This window comes from Microcaecilia unicolor, chromosome 8 (assembly GCF_901765095.1).
Source record: "Microcaecilia unicolor chromosome 8, aMicUni1.1, whole genome shotgun sequence".
NCBI lineage: Eukaryota > Metazoa > Chordata > Amphibia > Gymnophiona > Siphonopidae > Microcaecilia > Microcaecilia unicolor.
The window spans coordinates 180,519,120-180,540,115 of record NC_044038.1 but is presented as its reverse complement, the minus strand read 5'-3'; the positions used below and the strand labels follow the sequence as shown (position 1 = coordinate 180,540,115).

The 20,996-nt window shown below is 44.9% G+C and overlaps 1 protein-coding gene across 1 annotated transcript in view; it reads right to left on the bottom strand.

Moving 5' to 3' along the window:
• Positions 1-20,996, bottom strand: part of ADRB2 (adrenoceptor beta 2) — a 100,616-nt gene that overhangs the window by 69,382 nt on the left and 10,238 nt on the right. The window lies entirely within an intron of this gene.

The following is a 20,996-nucleotide window of genomic DNA, read 5'->3' as shown; positions in this document are numbered from 1 at the left end:
ACTGGGAATTAGAAGAATGGAAATGGCAGGACTGGAACTTCTTAGGATGGCATGTTTTAAGGGATAGATTTCTTCTTTCATTATTTATTAAATAACAGTCTCTTCTTCAAGTTGCACAAGGACCAACCATTATAAACTACTACTTACTACTACTACTACTTAACATTTCTAAAGTGCTACCAGGGTTACGCAGCGCTGTACAATTTAAACATAGAAGGACAGTCCCTGCTCAAGGAGCTTACAATCTAAAAGACAGGTGTACAATCTAGAGACAAGTGTACAGTCAAAGACAAGTGCAGAGCCCGACTAATAGGGCATACTATATTTCACGAAAGGTTAGGTGCCGAAAGCAGCATTGAAGAGGTGAGTTTTAAGCAGAGATTTGAAGATGGGTAGGGAGGGGGCTTGGCGTAGGGGTTGAGGAAGATTGTTCCAGGCATAGGGTGAGGCAAGGCAGAATGAGCGGAGCCTGGAGTTGGCAGTGGTGGAGAAGGGAACTGAAAGGAGGGATTTGTCCTGGGAGCGGAGGTTACGGGCGGGAACATAGGGGGAGATGAGGGTAGAGAGGTAGTGAGGAGCCGCAAACTGGGTGCATTTGTAGGTAAGGAGGAGAATCTTGAATTGAATGACTTGAGGAGAGGGGTGATGTGAGTATATCGGTTCTGGCGGAATATAAGATGTGCGGCAGCGTTCTGGATGGATTGAAGGGGGGATAGATGGCTAAGTGGGAGGCCGCTGAGGAGCAAGTTGCAGTAGTCAAGGCGAGAGGTAATGAGAGCTTGGACGAGAATTCGTGTGGTGTGCTCAGATAGGAAAGGGCGAATTTTGCTGATGTTGAAGAGGAAGAAGCGACAGGTCTTGGCAGTCTGTTGGATATGCGCAGAGAAGGAGAGGGATGAGTCGAAGATGACTCCTAGGTTGCGGGCAGATGGGACGGGGAGGATGAGGGTGTTATCAACTGAGATAGAGAGTGGAGGAAGAGGAGAGGTGGGTTTGGGTGGAAAGACGAGGAGCTCGGTTTTGGACATGTTCAGCTTCAGGTGGCGGTTGGACATCCAGGCAGCAATGACGGATAAGCAGGCCGATACCTTGGCCTGGGTCTCCGTGGTCATGTCTGGTGTGGAGAGATATAGCTGGGTGTCATCAGCATAAAGATGATACTGAAAACCATGAGATGAGATCAGTGAGCCTAGGGAGGAGGTGTAGATTGAGAAGAGAAGGGGTCCAAGGACAGATCCCTGGGGAACTCCAACAGATAGTGGAATGGGAGTGGAGGAGGATCCATGAGAGTGTACTCTGAAGGTGTGGTGGGAGAGATAAGAGGAGAACCAGGAGAGGACAGAGCCTTGGAACCCAAAAGAGGACAATGTGGCAAGAAGTAAGTCATGATTGACAGTGTCAAACGCAGCGGATAGATCGAGGAGGATGAGGATGGAATAGTGGCCTCTGGATTTGGCGAGAAGCAGGTCGTTGCAGACTTTAGAGAGAGCTGTTTCTGTCGAGTGTAGGGGCGAAAGCCGGATTGAAGTGGATCTAGGATGGCATGAGAGGGAGAGAAAAATCAATGCAGTGACTGTGGATGGCGCGTTCAAGTATTTGGAGAGGAAGGGGAGGAGAGAGATGGGGCGGTAGTAGGTGAGGGGGCAGGTAGGGCCAAGTGATGTTTTTTTTTTAGGAGAGTGTGACTACGGCGTGCTTGAAGGTGTCAGGGACAGTTGCAGTGGAGAGAGAAAGGTTAAGGATGCGACAGATTGAGGGGGTGACAGTATGGGAGATGGTGTTAGTAGGTTGGTGGGGATGGGATCGGAGGAGCAAGTGGTGCATTTCGAGGAGGAAAGAAGGCGGGAGGTTTCATCCTCGGTGATCTCAGGAAAGGAGGAGAAGGAGGCCTGGGTTGGTTGGTTGAGGGAGAGGGTTAATGGGTGGAGAGGGTTGGGGGGTGATGGCTTGGTAGTGAACTCAAGGTTGATCTTTTGCACTTTGTTGTGGAAGTAATCAGCCAGTGATGAGGAGAGAGTGAGGGGGGAGTGGGAGCGGGGGGGCACCTTGAGGAGGGAGTTAAGGGTGGCGAAGAGACGACGAGGGTTGGAGCTGAGAGAACTGGTCAATAAACTAAACCTGTCCCTAAAACAGCGAAAAAGGGGTTCTCTCCACACACGAGAACCCATAACTCATACCACGAGAGGCCAAATAGAACCCGGTTACTTTCTGGCAGCAAATATACAACAACGATTGGACAACACAAACGGAATCCACACATTACCTCTCAGAATGGGATAAAAGATGCAGACATATACTGGATGAAATGGCACCATTACAAACACGAACTTCACGTAGACATAACTCAATACCGTGGTTCAATGAAGAATTGAAAAAACTAAAAACACAATCTAGGAAACTGGAACGCACATGGAAAAAAACCCAGATGAACACACTCTCAACGCATGGAAACAACTACAAAGGAAATACAAATACGCAATAAGACAGACTAAAAGGTCGTAATACAAAACTAAAATTGGGTCAGACTACAAAAACACACAAAAACTATACCACCTCATTAACAAATTACTAGACACAACACCGGTCATCACAACCAACACTGACATCCCTTCTGCAGATAACCTTGCTAAATATTTCAATGAAAAAATCGTAAACATACGCAAAACTCTACCTCAGAACAAAATGGACATAGAAAACTTCAATAATGGTCTAGATCCCACCCCCGGTGAATACCCTGCTGACCGTATATGGTCAAATTTCGCTCTCCTCTGCACCGATACAGTTGCTCAGGCGATTAAAAAATACTCCAACAGCCACTGTCAACTGGACACCTATCCCAGCTACCTAATACAGTCTGCTCCCCACCGCTTCATAACAGATCTCACATCCTAAACTTCATGCTTCAACAGGGTATCTACCCTAAAGAAAAAGGCAACATCCTGCTCACCCCAATACCAAAAGACATCAAGAAAAAAAAACAAACGACATTACTAACTACCGCCCAGTAGCATCTATCCCATTAGTAGTCAAACTAATGGAAGGACTGGTGACCAAACAACTCAATGACTACATAAACAAATTCACTATACTACATGAGTCACAATCAGGATTTCGACCCCTACACAGCACCGAAACAGTACTACTTACTCTCCTAACCAAATTCAAGCAGGAAATAGCATTAGGCAAGAGTATTCTCCTCCTTCAATTCGACATGTCAAGTGCATTCGACATGGTTAACCATAACATACTGCTAAGACTCCTAGAATACTTCGGAATCAGTGGTGGCACTCTCAATTGGATCAAGGATTTCCTAACCACAAGAACATATCAAGTGAAGTAAAAAACAAACATATCGTCACCGTGGAAACCAGCCTGCGGAGTACCGCAAGGATCACCATTATCACCGATCCTTTTCAACCTCATGATGACTCCACTAGCCAAGACCTTATCTACCCAAGGCCTTAACTCATTTATCTATGCTGATGACGTTACATTATACATCCCCTACAAGCATGATCTGGCAGAAATCTCCAACGAAATCAAGTTCAGCCTAAACATCATGAACTCATGGGCAAATGCATTCCAACTAAAACTCAATACAGAAAAAACACACTGTCTCATCATCTTTTCCCAATACAGTACATACAAACCCACAAACATTAACACCCCAGAACACACCCTCCCTATCTCAGACAGCCTATTCTCGGAGTAACAATCGATCGTAGCCTATCACTGGAGACCCAAGCGAAATCCACCATAAAGAAAATGTTTTTCTCAATGTGAAAACTCAAACGCCTGAAACCATTCTTCCCGAGGGAAATATTTCATAACCTGATACAGTCAATGGTACTAAGCCACACAGACTACTGCAATGGAATCTATGCGGGATGCAAGGATCAAATCATAAAGAAACTTCAGACCACCCAAAACACAGCAGCCAGGCTTATATTTGGAAAAACGTGTTTTGACAGCGCCAAATCACTCCGAGAAAAACTGCAGTGGCTACCAATCAAAGAACGGATCACTTTCAAAATCTGCACAACTGTTCATAAAATGATTTACGGCGCAGCACCAGGATACATGACAGACCTCATCGACCTACCAACCAGAAACACCACAAAATCTACACGATCATACTTAAACCTCCACTACCCAAGGAGTAAAGGACTCAAATACAAATCCACCTATGCATCCAGCTTTTCCTACTTAAGCGCACAACTATGGAACGCACTACCAAAAGCAGTAAAAACTACGCTCGACCACCTAAATTTCCAGAAAGTACTAAAGACAGACCTGTTCAGAAGAGCTTACCCTACCAACCCAACATAAAATACCTGAACACTTGTGATACAATACAACCAAAGACCGTAATGGACATTACCTGACTCTTCCTCTCCTCTCCCTCTTTAAGTTCCCTCCCAATTACCTATCATACCACAATATCACTTTGTATTCATTCATACCATGTATTTGTTCAGACCGGAATCGGCTAACGCCGTTAATGGTAAAATGTAAGCCACATTGAGCCTGCAAAAAGGTGGGAAAATGTGGGATACAAATGTAACAACAAATAACCCAGCAACTATAGGAAGCCTCCCCTCAAGACCACCTATGAGGTTTCTGGTGTTGAGTTAAATTACAATCTCAAGTGACAATCTTTCGTCCTTGGAACCCTGGGAATGTACCGGACTGTCCCAGGTGACATCAGTGGACATCCCTTCACTGCTGCCTATTGGACTCCTGTTTCTAGCACTGTAACATGACCTTTTGCTGTCTCTCTTTAGACTACACAGATATGTTATTAGATCATGAAAATTGCAGGTATTTCACATGTATTCCTTTAGGGCTAGAAAAGCCAGAGGATGAAAAGACAGAAATAGCTGCAGAACAATCCTGTTCCCCCCTCCCCAGCTTGCAGTGAGAAGACTAAGAAAAAATACATTTTTAGCTTATGTAGCAATATGCAATAGAAGATTGCTTTAAATACATTTGCGAAATAACTTAAAAGTGAAATTGTCAACGTTGTGCAATGTGAGTATTGCTACATGCCAGGCGTTCTCATACTGGAAGCACCTGCCAGGCGCTAAACTGTCTCTCAGCAGGCTATGTTTTGTCAAAGTCTAGTAACAATAACAGAATTGTACCTCAGTACACTAGGAAGAGCACTGGCCAAAGAAGAGGGTCTAGTGTAATTACCAGTTTATCAGCAACTGGCACATCCAGCAACACATCTCAAAAATATCTGTAATATCTTGAGTGCTACTGAAAAGTCTTTAGTAAAAACTAGTAAAAAAGGCCCGTTTCTGACTCAAATGAAACGGGCGCTAGCAAGGTTTTCCTCGGAGTGTGTATGTTTGAGAGAGTGTATGTGAGAGTGATTGTGTGTGTGAGAGAGAGTGAATGTGCGAGTGTGTGTGAGAGAGAGAGAGAGTGAGTCTGGGTGCGAGCGTGTCTGTGAGAGAGAGATTGTGTGTGTGAGAATGAGAGTGTGTGCAAGTGCGTATGTGAGACACAGTGTGAGAGAGAGAGTGTGTGCGAGAGAGAGAGAGAGTGTGTGTGAGTCACAGACTCTCTGTGAGACTGAGTGTATGAGACCAAGAGAGTGTGTGAGTGACTGTGTGACACATAGAGAGTGAATGTGATACAGTGTAGGTGAGAGACAGTGTGTGAGAGAAAGACATTGACTGTGAGAGAGAGAGAGAGTGTGTATGTGACAGATACCTCCCCCCCCCCTCTCTGGTGTCAGCCCCCCCCCCCCCCCCCATCCCTTCCTCTCTCTGGTGTCTGAGCGTTACTGTGCAGGACACTGAGCTGAGCTCTGGCTGTGCTTCAAGGAACTGACCAATCCTCTTTAATAGAATGCACCTCCAACATTCTGAAGCCGAGAAACCTCGTGTGGTTGGTCACTTCTGCTTGTGACGAACCCGGAAGTACGTGATGTCAATTCAGGAGATGGATACAGAGAGCAGGAATGCCTCAGCCATGCAGTCAGCTTCAGAATGTTGGAGGTGTGTTTTATTATATAGGATACAGGGACCACCTAGAGTTCAGCAGAGTCGGCAGAAAGTAGACAAGGTCCACTGGATTTCTAGAAGCAACCATGGATCTGTAGACTAAAGCCTATACTTTTGTTAAGGCACATCACTGTTGGAGCACACCCAAAGGAATACCAAGAAAAGAAACCTCAGAGGTTCCAAAGGAATGGGAATCTTTGAGATCAATTTTCTGACACATGTTTGAAGCTGAGAAATAGGCATAGCCTTCACCTCTGCCCATAATACCTCCAGGGAGCCTAGTTTCCCTTTCTGGTGTCAGCTTCAGGGGTGAGGGAGGAGGGCACAACCACTGAGGGATGCATGAGGGGTCGTGCCTTAATCAACTGCTGAATCAGAGCAACTTTTTGTACCCCGGATGTGATTGAAATAAGTCTAAATAAAGACATTCTTCTTTTTAACCTTGGACTTTTCTTCCTGTTAGATTATTTCTCTTGGACGTCCTAACTTTGGGTCTTCCCTAGTCCCACCCACAACATGTCCCCTTGCTATTTGAATGCATCGCAGTGTAGGAGACCCAAATTCTGCCATTCGAAAATTGCATTTTGGACAGGTGGACTTTTTTGGGTGCATTCTGCGATGTCCATCTGCTTCGAAAATGAGTGCCAGGGTCTTCCTTTTTGAGGATGAGGGTTGAAAATCCAGGTCCCCACCCAAATGTTCTTGCTGACTCAGATTTAGTTGCTAGCAAACCAAGCATGAGGTGCTGAGGAATACAATGGAAACAGCAAAAGAAGAAGCTGAAAGTAAGAAGGATCCGATTTCTACAACATGAATCACTGGTGTTGCCAGGCTTGCTATGATTCAGCCTGTCTGATGCCAGTGGTTAATGGCTCCATCAGCTGAGACACCAGTGAGGTTCCGCATTGCTATGATGGGAATGGATGTGCCTAGACATGTTGAGACATTTCTCCACCTTCCTACTGTCCTCTTTTGTTTCAGACAGGCTACCTTTGAAAAGGAAAAACTACAGTTGTTGACCAACTTTTTCTGAGAAATGCCCTATTTGTCAACAAGCACTGATTGTGATGAAAAAGCAAAGTGATGGGAACCCTGCTGACCAAACGTTCTAGAGAAGTGAGTCATAGCCATGTTAGGTCCCCTTTAAAGGTAACACATTGAAAGAAAACAAAATAAACAAATGATAAGGTGATACCTTTTCTATTGGACTTTTTTTTTTTTTACTAGCTTTTGAATGTAATGTCTTCTTCTTTAAGTCAGAATTGAGCAAAAGATGACAAAATATCAGAATATTTAAGTGAAACATAAAAGCATTCCAATGACAGTCTCATGGGGAAAGGTAGGGTGGGGGTGGGGGTGGGGGTGTGGGGGGGGATGAGAAACAGGGAGAGCTGGATGGGTGATCAAAGCATATTATTGTATTGTTTATAATGCGATAAGAAATGCAGATCTCTGTTAAGGCCTCTTTGGCTGGTGTCAAAATATTTCATCATTTTAACTTCAAAGGTCTGATGTTTCTGGATTGTTTTCTGTTCAGATTCTGATCACAAAGGCATTAGTGTAGTTCTCTGGTCTAGCAAAATGCTCTCCCCAGGATGCAACACCCTGGGGGAGGGCAATATCTCCAAACAGGTTTGTTTTCCACATGCCATAACAGGAATGAACCCCACTCCTATCACCCTGGTAAGCCTTGTGGTGCCTGTACAAGTTGAGGTTTGTCTTTAGCATCTGTCTCTTTTCTTCATTGTACCATCCTTCGTCATATTTTTTGTGTTGAATGATAAATACTACATTTGAAGAAAAGCATGAATAGGAAGGGAGATAGGATTTGATATACTGCCTTTCTGTGCTTATAATCAAAGCAGTTTATTCATTGCCAGAGAATGTGGTAAAGGCGGTTAGCTTAGCGGGGGTTTTAAAAAGGCTTGGACGGCTTCCTAAAGGAAAAGTCCATAGACCATTATTAAAATGGACTTGGGGAAAATCCACTGCTTCTTTCTGGGATAAGCAGCATAAAATGCGTTGTAATTTTTTGGGATCTTGCCAGGTATTTGTGACCTGGATTGGCCAAAGTTGGAAACAGGATGCTGGGCTTGATGGACCTTTGGTCTGTCCCAGTATGGCAACACTTATATACAGGCACCTATTTTGCACTTGGGGTAATGGAGGGTTAAGTGATTTGTGCAGAGTCACAAGGAGCTGCAGTGGGAATCAAACCCAGTTTCCACAGTTCTCAGGCCATTGCACTAACTATCAGACTCCTCTTCCAGCCCACACCCTCTCCAGAATGTAACCATGGGGTCTGTGATTCCTGCTGCACAGTTTGCAGCCTGGTATATTGGAAGGAGGTGTGTCATTGTTTCTTTCTGAGCTTCTGTAGGGAGTTTGTTTTTCACTAATTTTTGCTTCCGATTAGGTGGTTATCAGAAGGCCAGGTGGAGTTGGGAATATCTCTTTCAGTAATTTATTTAATAAAGCACCTACAGACTTGCAGATTGTTTTTTTTTTTTTGGGGGGGGGGGATTAAACAGAAGGGATCACGTTATGCCCCTTTATGTTCATTATCAGTGGCTCCCAGTAGAATCCAGTGCTTTGTATAAAATCTTGACAATAACTCACAAAGCGATCCATGAGGGAACCACCCTTCTCACTTGGCATCAATGACCTGTGGGTACAGCTTTATGATCTGCTAATACTTCCTCACTGATGCTCCTTCCTTCCTCTAGGGCTCATTTAGTTTCAGCCTATGAATGTGCATTTTACAGGTATGCTCCTATTTTATGGAATCAGCTCCCACTGTATATTCAGGGGGGGGGGGGGGGGGGAGAGAGAGGTTTCATTTACAAAATTTAAGATTCAGGTAAAAACTTATTTTTTTCAGAAAACTGTTGGGACAATCAGCCCGGTTAGCGGTAATGCATGAGGGTAAAAGAAAAAAAGAAAATGAATGTAAAAAATGTCGTTTTCCTGTGTGGTTTTTTTTTTTCTTCTGTCTTATAAATTTATGGCTTTTTTTCTGTTTTTATTATTTATTGTAAATTGCTCTGACCATTGTTGAATTTATTAAACTATTTTTTTATTAAACTATCCTCAGTTTTTCCAGCTCTGGACTGTATGTCACTTAGGGCCCTGTTTACTAAGCCGCGCTGTAGGTACGCTAAAATTTAGCACGCTAATGCTAGAGACACCCATATTTTATGGACGTCTCTAGCATTAGCGCATTGTAAAAATGCTAGTGCACCTTAGTAAACAGGACCCTTAGAAAGAAAAGAAAATCTCAGAGAGTGTCCCCCCCCCCTTGTAATATAATTTTCTAGAACAAAAGCATAATCTTCTGCAAAAGGTAAAACAGATAGTGAGGACGATCTGCCACTGAATGCAGTGGTCCACTTCCGTGGCTTTTCCCTGTGTGGCCTAATAGTGGCTGAGAGGCCTTGGGACACTGAGCTGATTGAGGCATCCTCTCTCTGGTTTGGTGACTGAGAAGGATGCACTGGAAACACTCTTCATTTTTGCAGGAATGTTCCTTCTTTCTACAAATGTGAGATTTTTGTCACAGTAAACAGGAGCCCAGGTCTTGGGAACAGTTAACACTGTTTACACAAAGCCAAGGTAATGAATAATTAGATTATCCATGCATCCAAAAGGCCCGAGGGAAATCATAAAAGCCATGAGAAACTGTGATGGCTGTTGTGATGTCACCCTGGGGCAGGGAAGCCAAACTTGTCTTCCCAGTGCTTGAAATGGCGGAACATCCATTTTTTTTTCTTTAAGTCATTTATTTTATATCGATGAATCTTTTCAGTGAACTTTAAAGAAAGCCTAAACCACATGGGCTGATAGAGAACCTAGAATCACACCTGTAAAGCCAGGACAGCAGGACAGCATTAGGGAGCTCAAACATTGCGCTTTTCTTTTACTCATTTCTGGTCTTGTCCTAATGTTTGTTTTTTCCTTGTGGACCTCGTTGAAACCTTCTTCAGTCCCTACTTCATACCACCAACAAACAGCAGACTGTGTACAACTATGGCTTTGGCTATTTTTGCTTTTAGAGTAACATTTATCCTTTTGCCCATACTATGACAGCCCCAGTGACAATGTCTGTCCTTTTGGCTTTTGTAGTCATGGGGGTTGGTTGTAAAGCCCCATAATGGCTTCAAAGAGAAGCTGCATTAACTGAGGACTAAAGAGCCACTCTGCACACAGAAATAACTGGTCCTCATCATGCAAGTCAGCTGCATATGGTTAGGAAAAACATACCCATGCTGTTAAGAAGTTTGCGTCCTCACTGCCAAGTGAAGGCCAGTTCCAAACAGTAAGGAGCTCCCTTTATACCAGGATATTATTACAACAGTATGACAGCAGAGGAAACAATTTTTTTAAAATCACTTTTACTGCACAGGTCAAAGTAAACCAACCAAAATTCCTAAATTCTCATGTTCTTGTATATTCGCTTCACTTGCTGACCTATTTTCTTCCCTCCCATCCCCTACCCCGGGACCCGTGCTGACAATCTCCCTTCTCGCAGTGCTGTATTGAACAGAGTTCCATGCAGAGCACAGCTCAGATTGCCCACAGATCTGTCCATCTAGTCCTGGTTTGGGTCCAGTGTATGCAGGAATTTAGTTCTGATCTCTCTGTCCAGAGGTCCATGCATGTGGTGGGGTAAAACCAGGACTGGATGAATCTTGAACCGGTGGGCAACCTTATACTATTCAACTACAATCTGTGGGAATACCAGTGTCAGTGGAGGAGTGGCCTAGTGGTTAGGGTGGTGGACTTTGGTCCTGAGGAACTGAATTCAATTCCCACTTCAGGCGCAGGCAGCTCCTTGTGACTCTGGGCAAGTCACCTAACTCTCCATTGCCCCATGTAAGCCACATTGAGCCTGCCATGAGTGGGAAAGCGCAGGGTACAAATGTAACAAAAATTAAACATCCCAGGAGTGCCATCTGCCAGCACAAAGACTAGAAGATACCCAACAAGTGTGGGAGATTTTTCAGGGTAAGGTAGAGACAAACCATTGAAGATATGCTTCAAGCTCAATCTTTTTTTTCAGATCACAAACCAATACCAGCCACAAAACACTTACTGACACCTTGTTTCTGCCCAACTGTGGGTGTAGATTGAGCTCTGTGTCTTGTGTCACAGGAAAATTCTATTTACCTGTTGCTTTTCCTTTAGCTGTAGTCATGTGGTTTGCAATTACTTTGCAACTGGAAAGGATTCCAGCATCTCCTTTTGACCTTCCAATTACACTGTCCCCTTATTTTCAGTTCCCACATCATTTGTCCTCCATACATCCATACGTAGAGTTCAGTAACATTACTCTCATCAATCTCAGCATTAGTCTATTAAAATGTTGGCATTTTCTCTTTGTTTCTACGATAAAGGGAAAACAGCCATCATTTGGAAATAAGCAGATTGGAAAGTTTGGAGAGCTTCTTCCACCAGTCTTCCCTCTTTCACAGAAACATAAGCAGATGACAGGAAATGTACAAATGTGATGACTGGATCAGTGGATATGGCAAGAATGACTGGGGAGGACAGGAAGGGCAGGAGGACCAGACACGTGACTGGATCAGTGGAACTGGCAAGGATTGGGAGAGGGGCAAAAGCTCAAGCTGGATCAGAGAGGCTGGAGGGTGAGGGGGCAGAAATTCATGGCTGGATGGAAGAGGATGGGAGGGATTCTGGGGGAGGGAGAAGAAACTCACAGCTGGATCAGTAGGGCTGGCAGAGCCCTACTGAAAATATGGAAAAGGAGCTGGTGGCACCATCAGAAGAACTGGTGGGGTTCCTAGACTGGGATGAATGAGTAAAAGAGGAGAGAGGGATGGGAAGGGATAATGTGGGATATAAATGTCACAAATAAGTAATAAATCATCTCCCTGTCCTTCTTTTCTCATTCCGTTTACCCATCTTTATCTCCCTCTTCCTACACAGTCGCTTTCTGCGCCAAAACCACATATCAGTGCTAAGATAAGAAATATCTGTCTGAGAATAGAGATTCAGGAGATGCAAGTCAGCAGAAAGCAGTCATGAAGTGTCCCGTCTAGTAAGAGAGAGAGAAAACCTCTTCTCCGTCTACTCACGGTTCCCTCCTGTGCCTGCTGCCTTTGGTACCAGGAACGTACATCACCTAAGCCATAACAGCTCAGTGACCAAAAGGCTGTTTAAATGATTTCAGCTCCAACCCAGTCTGCTCTTTTTAACTAATTTTATTTAAGTAGAATACTTGTATAAGTCAAATGGTTCCCAGTGATCAGGACAAACTGGGACAATTTTCCAAAACACAAAATTAGGCTTCTGTCTTCTTTCATGGATCACAAGTCCCAAAATTCAAAACAATGGGAGCTAAGAAAGTTACACACGCAATCTGACCAATTTGTATTTGCCAATACTATCTTAAGTAGATAGTCCCCATGCATACCTCCTACCCACCCCCATCCTCCCACCCTGTCAGACTGTCATAGTAATGCTTGAATGTTTTCACTTATATACACTGTCAGCTAACACATTTGCTTATTTCCGATCTGACGAAGAAGGGCAACCTTCGAAAGCTAATCAAGAAATGTATTAAGTTATGTCCAATAAAAAAGGTATCATCTTATTTTCTTTTCCATGTTTTATTTTGTTTGATTTCTATTGATAACCAATACTATCTGAATATTTGTATTTCTTCCTTTGAAAGAAAACACTTTTTTTTTTTAGATTTCTGAGCAGTAAATTCTTCAATGCCAGTTCTCACATCTGCACAGCACATCAGGGATTTTAAAAGCATAGATGGCACATGACAGGATGAAAGGAGAGGATTTAAACTGAGGGAAAACCAATCTAAACTAATCTAAGTCACGTTAGTTGTGATACCTGAAGATGAGACCTTAGTGAAAGTTCCTGAATTACTTTTTTACGGAGAGAGTGGTAGATACTTGGAATGCCCTCCCGTGGGAGGTGGTAGAGATGAAAATGGTAGCGGAATTCAAGCATGCGTGGGATAAACATAAAGGAATCCTGTTCAGAAGGAATGGATCCTCAGAAGCTTAGCTGAGATTGGGAGGCGGGGCTAGTGCTCTGTGCCCTGAAAATGGCAGATACAAATCAAGGTAAGGTATACACAAGAAGTAGCACATATGAATTTATCTTGTTGAGCAGACTAGATGGACCGTGCAGGTCTTTTTCTGCCGTCATCTACTATGTTACTATCCTGCTTATTTTCGAAAGTGATCGCCGGCCATCTTCCGACATAAATCGGGAGATGGCCGACGATCTCGGAAAAGCGGCGAAATCGGTATAATCGAAAGCTGCTTTTTTTTACAGCATCGTCGCTGTCCCGTCGCCTCGCCAGCGAAAGTTCAAAGGGGCGTGTTGCCGGCGAAGCGAAGGAGGGACATGGGTGGGCATGGGCGGGGCTACCAGATGGCCGGCTTTCGCGGATACTGGAAAAAAAAGCTGCGTTAAGCAGTATTTCACCGGGTTTACTTGGTCCTTTTATTTTCACGACCAAGCCTCAAAAAGGTGCCTCAACTGACCAGATGACCACTGGAGGGAATGGGGGATGACCTCCCCGTACTCCCCCAGTGGTCACCAACCCCCTCCCACACGAAAAAAATAAAAATAAAGCATGTTTTTGCCAGCCTATATGCCAGCCTCAAATGTCATACCCAGGTCCCTGACAGCAGTATGCAAGTCCCTGGAGCAGTTTTTAATGGATGCAGTGCACTTCAGGCAGGCAAACCCAGGTCCATCCCCCCCCCCCCTACCTGTTACACTTGTGGTGCTAAGTGTTGAACCCTCCAAGCCCCCCAAAACCATAAGGGCTATGGTAATGGAGTAGAGGTGTGGGGAGTGGGTTTGGGGAGGATTTGGGGGGCTCAGCACCCAAGGTAAGGGAGCTATGCACCTGGGAGCTTTTTCTGTATTTTTAAAACATTTTTAGAAGTGCCCCCTAGGGTGCCCTGGCATGTCAGGGGGACCAGTGCACTAAAAATGCTGGCTCCTCCCATGACCAAATGCCTTGGATTTCGCCGGGTTTGAGATGGCCGGCATTTTTTTCCATTATCGCTGAACAACAAAACCGGCGATCTCCTGCATATTCAATGTGGGTATCCTAAAACCCCAACTGGCTGCGTTGAGAACTTAGCCAGAGGAGAAATCTGGCCCAATGGTTCCGTCAGAAGACGTCACCATCAAGTGTGCCTGCATCTCCCCTGCTTGTCCGTGGACAACCCCTGTTCTAAAACATGATATCCCTGCCTGAGGAGAATTCAGCGGCCTGCTTTGTTTGGTCCAAATCTTTTTCCTGCTGCCTTCAGACAATAGCCAAGGAGTGGGCTTCCTTCCAGTCCTCCTGGCAGCAAAATCACATAGGAAGCAACGCTTCCTAAGGAGTTATTGCGAGACGGAGCGATTCTACATGGTACAGACCTTTGGGTGATACTACTGCACATCAGCTATATTTGAAAGGGTTGTTATTCTCTGCACAGCCATGTACGTGACCTGTTTTGCACGCTTTGAAAGAAAGCCACACCTGTCTGAAGTTTACTGTTTTAAAAGTGCATGCTGCAAACTGTGACACACCCTGCACCATTTAAAAACCTTCTAATGAAGTTGACAATTCTCTGACCTGATCTAGACTGTACCGAGCTATAGTTGCTTCTGTACAACCCGTTGGGCTGGGATCGTTTTTTTTGTGCTCTTCCATGTTTGCAGCTTGTACGGCCGCACCAATCGCAAAGCCCTCGGAAAGGTGCTGGACCTGATCTCCACTCTCTCGCTCTCTTTGACTTTGTCACAAACCACCGACAGGTTGGCCAGCACAATTCACAGACTTGCAGGAATCTGGCTGGGGTGCAAATGTAAACATAGTAACATAGTAGATGACGGCAGAAAAAGACCTGCACGGTCCATCCAGTCTACCCAACAAGACAAACTCATATGTGCTACTTTTTGTGTATATCTTACCTTGATTTGTAACTGTCATTTTCAGGGCACAGACCGTACAAGTCTGCTCAGCACTATCCCCGCCTCCCAACCACCAACCTCGCCTCCCACCACCGGCTCTGGCACAGACCGTATAAGTCTGCTCAGCACTATCCCCGCCTCCCACCACCGGCTTTGGCACAGACCGTATAAGTCTGGCCAGCACTATCCCCGCCTCCCGACCACCAGCCCCGCCACCCAATCTCGGCTAAGCTCCTGAGGATCCATTTCTTCTGAACAGGATTCCTTTATGTTTATCCCACGCATGTTTGAATTCCGTTACCGTTTTCATCTCCACCACCTCCCGCGGGAGGGCATTCCAAGCATCCACCACTCTCTCCGTGAAAAAATACCTCCTAACATTTTTTTTGAGTCTGCCCCCCTTCAATCTCATTTCATGCCCTCTAGTTCTGCCACCTTCCCATCTCCGGAAAAGGTTCGTTTGCAGATTAATACCTTTCAAATATTTGAACATCTGTATCATATCACCCCTGTTTCTCCTTTCCTCCAGGGTATACATGTTCAGGTCAGCAAGTCTCTCCTCATACGTCTTGTAACGCAAATCCCATACCATCCTTGTAGCTTTTCTTTGCACCGCTTCAATTCTTTTTACATCCTTAGCAAGATACGGCCTCCAAAACTGAACACAATACTCCAGGTGGGGCCTCACCAACGATTTGTACAGGGGCATTAAACACTTCTGTTGCAGCTCTTGGCATTGGACCAAGACCACCAGCTCCTCATCTATGCAGTTTTAGGCTCATTTATGCTCAGTTCTTCTATCTATCTGTACATTCATCAGGGGTATCTCTAAGGGTGGGGGGAGGGGGATAGAAATGGTTAAAAGCATGTGATACTGAGCCAAACATCAGCCACATCTGTCCAGAGGGAGGGCATGAAATGTGCCTTCTTTGTGTTTGTCCTGGTACGTAATCTTTCACTTGTTACTTGTTCTTTTCAAAAGTCCTCACAGTTAGCAGCACCTAGATGTGGTCTCTGAAAAAGAATCACTGACCACCTCTTATGTACTGGCTGATTGGTTCACCTTGACCTGTGAAGTCACAAATGACATGATGCACAAATTGCATAAACCGATCAGATTCCCGTCCATATGGGGTGATATTCCAGACATGCAAACCACTTAAAAGATTTCAAAAGAATGAAAATTCAATATATTTTTACCTGAGAGTGTCTGGGCACCTGCTGTATGCACTCTTAAAGCAGGGACACAGAAGAAAGAAAGCTGTTTCAAACATGCTAACCCTAGAGAGGGGACTACCTCACACCCACTGATAACCATCCCTCCTCCTCCCCCAACTATTAATTTACATTGAATAACAGTAACATTAACACAGATTGGAATTACAATTAGGCCACAGCTCCCTTTATTTATAACATTTCAACATGTAAATAGCAACAGTGTTTTACCTGCACTACAAATAAAGTAAATGGCATTGCCCCGCCTCAGAGGCTAGGGCTATAGAGATGGACCTCCATGCAGAATTTACATCCTGGTCACCTGACCCCACTCAGAAACTTGATCTCGAAGTAATACTTACACTCCTGGCTCATCCCTTATAAGTCAATACCCAGTAGTTTGGGTATCCACCACAGGGAGCCAGTAACTAAGTAGTTTCTGGCACCCCCCCTCCCTGCAAGAAACCATGGAGCTGCTGCCTAGGAGAGACAGCAAGAACCGAACATTCAACGAACATTCAATTTCCCGAAAATCATTCAACAAGTCCATCCTAATATCAGAGAGGTGACCTCCATCCTGGTCAAACAGTCCAGCACACTTGGGGTCAACCCAGCCATGCCACATCTGTAGGTCCCTCCTTGCAAGTAACCAAAGCCCAATCTGTCTATTAACTTTTATTAACCCCCTTGTCCATTTTCTAATCCCAAGGCGCCAAGGCCGACCAAGTCCAGCAAAAATCCACCAAGATGGAGAACTCCGAAATCCCATAGGAGAAAACAGAGAGACAAAGGTGGGGAAATGACCACGGACTCCAAAGATGAGTGAGAAAATCTTGATACTTATTCAAAGACTTGACACAGCACTGTGTTTCGGCCTATGGCCTGCTTCAGGAGTCTGTGAGTAATCAAACATCCAAAAGATGCTGAGACCATCCACTACCACAAAGGTCTTTTTAAAGACCCACTCTTTGCATTATGTGTATTTTTTGGTACTGGAGATACAGGACCTTTCGAAGATGTAGATGAGGAAGAAAATGAGGAAGAAGAGAGATACCAATGCTTTTCCCTTCCTCTTAATACCCTTACTGACCGCAGGACCACCCCCCCCCCCAACTTGGATACCAGATGCAGTCACCTCTGTAGCCATCGCCCTGGCTCCAGAGGTAGATGCAGCATCTTCACAAGCTGCTCCTTGAGATCTAGAAGAGGGAGATGAAGCTGGCTCCTCACTTCTGCCAGGGTTACCAACCTCCAGGCCACTTCTATAGGCCAGGGAAGGCCGGCGCACATCCTCTGGACAATGGACAAAAGCTCCACTAGTAGAGGGCCACTGAGGAGACACCCTGCACACTGCCTCAACATCTTGGAAGACCTGTGGAGACAAAAAGAGGAAGCCAGTAGCAACCAGTCCCTGGTAATCAAAACTTCCAGCAGTACAATCATCATCCTGCTCACCCATCAACAGTTTAGGAGAAGTGGGCCCCCCCCCAGGCCCTAGCACTGGGGAAACCGGCACGGGGTCACCTGACACAGCAGTAATGAGGGTGGGTGCCAGTCTAACCTGAACTCCACCTAAGTCGGCAGAAGCAACAACAGCGCAGGTTGATGAATCCTCTGCTCCTCCAGCTAGAGTGCAGGCCCGACTTTTCACCTCTCCTCCCATGGCTTGCACAGCTCTCAATTGAGAGTAGACAGGGCTGCCTCTTTCAACCACTGAATGGGGGGAGCCAGGGGGTTGAGGGGGGGAAGATTAGCACTAACCTGATCTGTACTCAGACTTTCAACAAAAGAATCACCGGCAGTGATGGAAAATTCTTCACCCACGACGTCCTCATAAGCACTGGAAGGGGAACCACTCAATGCCATAACAACAAAGAAAAACTGTAAGATGGAGCCAAAGTCACCTCCAGGGAGCAGGGAGAAAAGCCCTGCGACTGGAAAGACGATCCAATAAATAGTACTATGCCCAGCCCACATTTTGACTCCTTGAGGACCAATTAGAGCCCAGGAATTAAGTAGGTTTTGTGTTTAAAAGTAAAAGGAGAATATGTGGAATGCCTGTCCACCTTCTAATGCTCACCCTACCTCCCCCCCCCCCCCCCAAGTTTCTGGAAGGCCACAGAATTCCTCCCGGAGCAAGCCCTCTTTTGAGGTGAGTCACCCCCTCCCAGAGTTAACTTAGTCCCTTCAAGACCAGCTGCCATACCTGTTCCATATGGTGGATATCAGTGTGGGGGGAGGGTCTCAATCTGATTATGCACATATGAATCAAGGTGGAAAATCGCAAGAACTTCGAGATCTCAAAATACAACTGACTGAACATTTCTCCATAGTGACCAGGGAAACGTTTTGCTTTGAGACCCTGTGGGGGAAAGTGTTGGTTGTGTATTGAGTACCAGCAGGGACAGATCCCCTGACTCCTTCTTTTGGTGTCAGGTTGGTATCTGAAGAGGTTAAGCTAAGAGGGCTGAACTTAGGACCCAAAGTAGTGAACTGGATTGGAAACTGGTTGACCAACAGGTGGCAGAGGGTGGTGGTAAATGGAATCCATTCAGAAGAAAGGAAGGTGAGCGGTGGAGTGCCTTAGGGGTCAGTGCTGGGGCCAATTCTGTTTAATATATTTGTAAGAGACATTGCTGAAGGGTTTGAAGCAAAAAATTTGCCTTTTTACAGATAACATAATACAGTGGATACCCTGGAGAGAGTAGAAACCATGAGAATCCCCATAAGTACATTTAGCGTTGCCATACTGGGACAGACCGAAGGTCCATCAAGCCCAGCATCCTGTTTCCAACAGTGGCCAATCCAGGTCACAAGTACCTGGCAGAGACCCAGTTAGTAGCAACATTCCAGAACATCTAAGAGTAGCAACATTCCATGTAGAATCTCAGAGCAGCAACATTCCATGTAGAACCCCAGAGAGTAGCAAGATTCCATGCAGAATCCCAAGTACATAAGTGTTGCCATACTGGGGCAGACCGAAGGTCCATCAAGCCCAGCATCCTGTTTCCAACAGTAACCAATCCAGGTCACAAATACCTGGCAAGATCCCAAAACAATACATTTTATGCTGCTTATCCCAGAAATAAGCAGTGGATTTCTTCTATGAAGTCCATCAGAAGTGTTCAAATTATAAGGGGGAGTGTCAGGGGTGTGTTAAGGGCAGGATCTGGGCGTTTCTAACATTTGGACATTTTTCAGCCATAATGGAACAAAACAAAACTGTCTAGGACTGAAACTTGAGCTATTTTTATAATGAATAAGGTATAAAAAAGTGCCCTAAATGACTAGATGACCACTGGAGGGAATAAGGGATGACCTCCCCTTACTCCCCCAGTGGTCACTCCACCCCTAAAAAATGTGATTAAAAACATTACTTGCCAGTCTCAGATGTTATACTCATGTCCATTAGAACAGCATGCAGGTCTCTGGAGTAGTCTAGTGGTGGGAGGAGTGGACTGCAGCAGGTGGACCCAGGCCAGTACCTCCCCCTACCTGTTATACTTGTAGAGGAAACTGTGAACCCTCCCAAAACTCACCAGAAACCCACTGTACTCACATATAGGTGCCCCCTTAACCCTTAAAGGCTATGGTAGTGGTGGTGTATAGTTGGGGGTGGTGGGTTTTGGGGGGGCTCAGCAGACAAGATAAGGGAGCAATGGTGAGATGTGTACCTGGGTACATTTTATGAAGTCCACTGCAGTGCCCCCTAGGGTGCCTTATTGCTGTCCTGGGATGTCAGGGGGACCAGTCTACTAAAAAATGTTGGTTCCTCCTACATCCCAATGGCTTGATTTTGTGCATTTTGCACTTGGACATTTTTTTTCCCGAAAATGGATCAAAAAACAAAACATACAAATCAGAAAACCTTGTTCAAAACAGTATTTTGAAAAAAAAAAAATAGAAGTTTTTCTTTTTTGAAAATGACCTTCTTTCCTATTCAGATTTTGGACATTTTTTTTGCAAAACATCCAAAGTCGGACTTAGACGTCATATCCAATATGCCCCTCCATGTTACAGGCAAGGTCTGGGTCTTTATGCTGGGGAATGTCAAGGAACGTGGTAATACTTGTGAAGCCAGAGGTTCAAGTGCCAGATTCTATAATATATCTTTTTAAATGGTGTCTAGGAGGAATCAGTCTCAAATAAGTTTTTGTTCCAGTGGTTCTTCTTTATAATAAATTGTGGTCACAATGAGTTCTTATGTTCTCGTAAGTCTTACGATTCATGCAGAGTTTATTATAATTTAAACCAGCATAGCTGGTTATAATAAATCCTCTTTCTACCAGGCAAATTTACCAGCATTCATTTTCCAGTAAAGAAGTATCGCTCTTATAAACAATAGAGCCCATGTGCATCTTTTAGTCTACTTGCTGACTCCCATTCTGTATGTCTCAGTACCTAAGGGTGCTGCTGTACTGTTTGTCATCACAAAACCTCATGTGACCATCAATCTGCATCACCAGGAAATACGACTATAAAATAAATAGGGCTTCTGGTTCTAGGGGTTGAAATTGTAGGGGGTTATTTTTGAGGTAAGTAGAGGATTGTCCAGGCTTGAAAAAAGTAGGGATTTACTGGTGTATTCGCAGTGTGAAAAAAAGTTTTCATGAGAATAATTAGGTGAATTCCAGATAGACTCCATTCAATGACCCAAAACTCAATTTTCCAGTTCCAGGCCCCCTTCTCCAAGTCCCAGCAGCAGCATCAGCCTCCTGAATCTACAACACCCCTCATCCCTCCTGCATCAGCCATATAGCCCCGTCTCCCAAACCCCTGCATCTACAACAGCCCCCTCTCTTC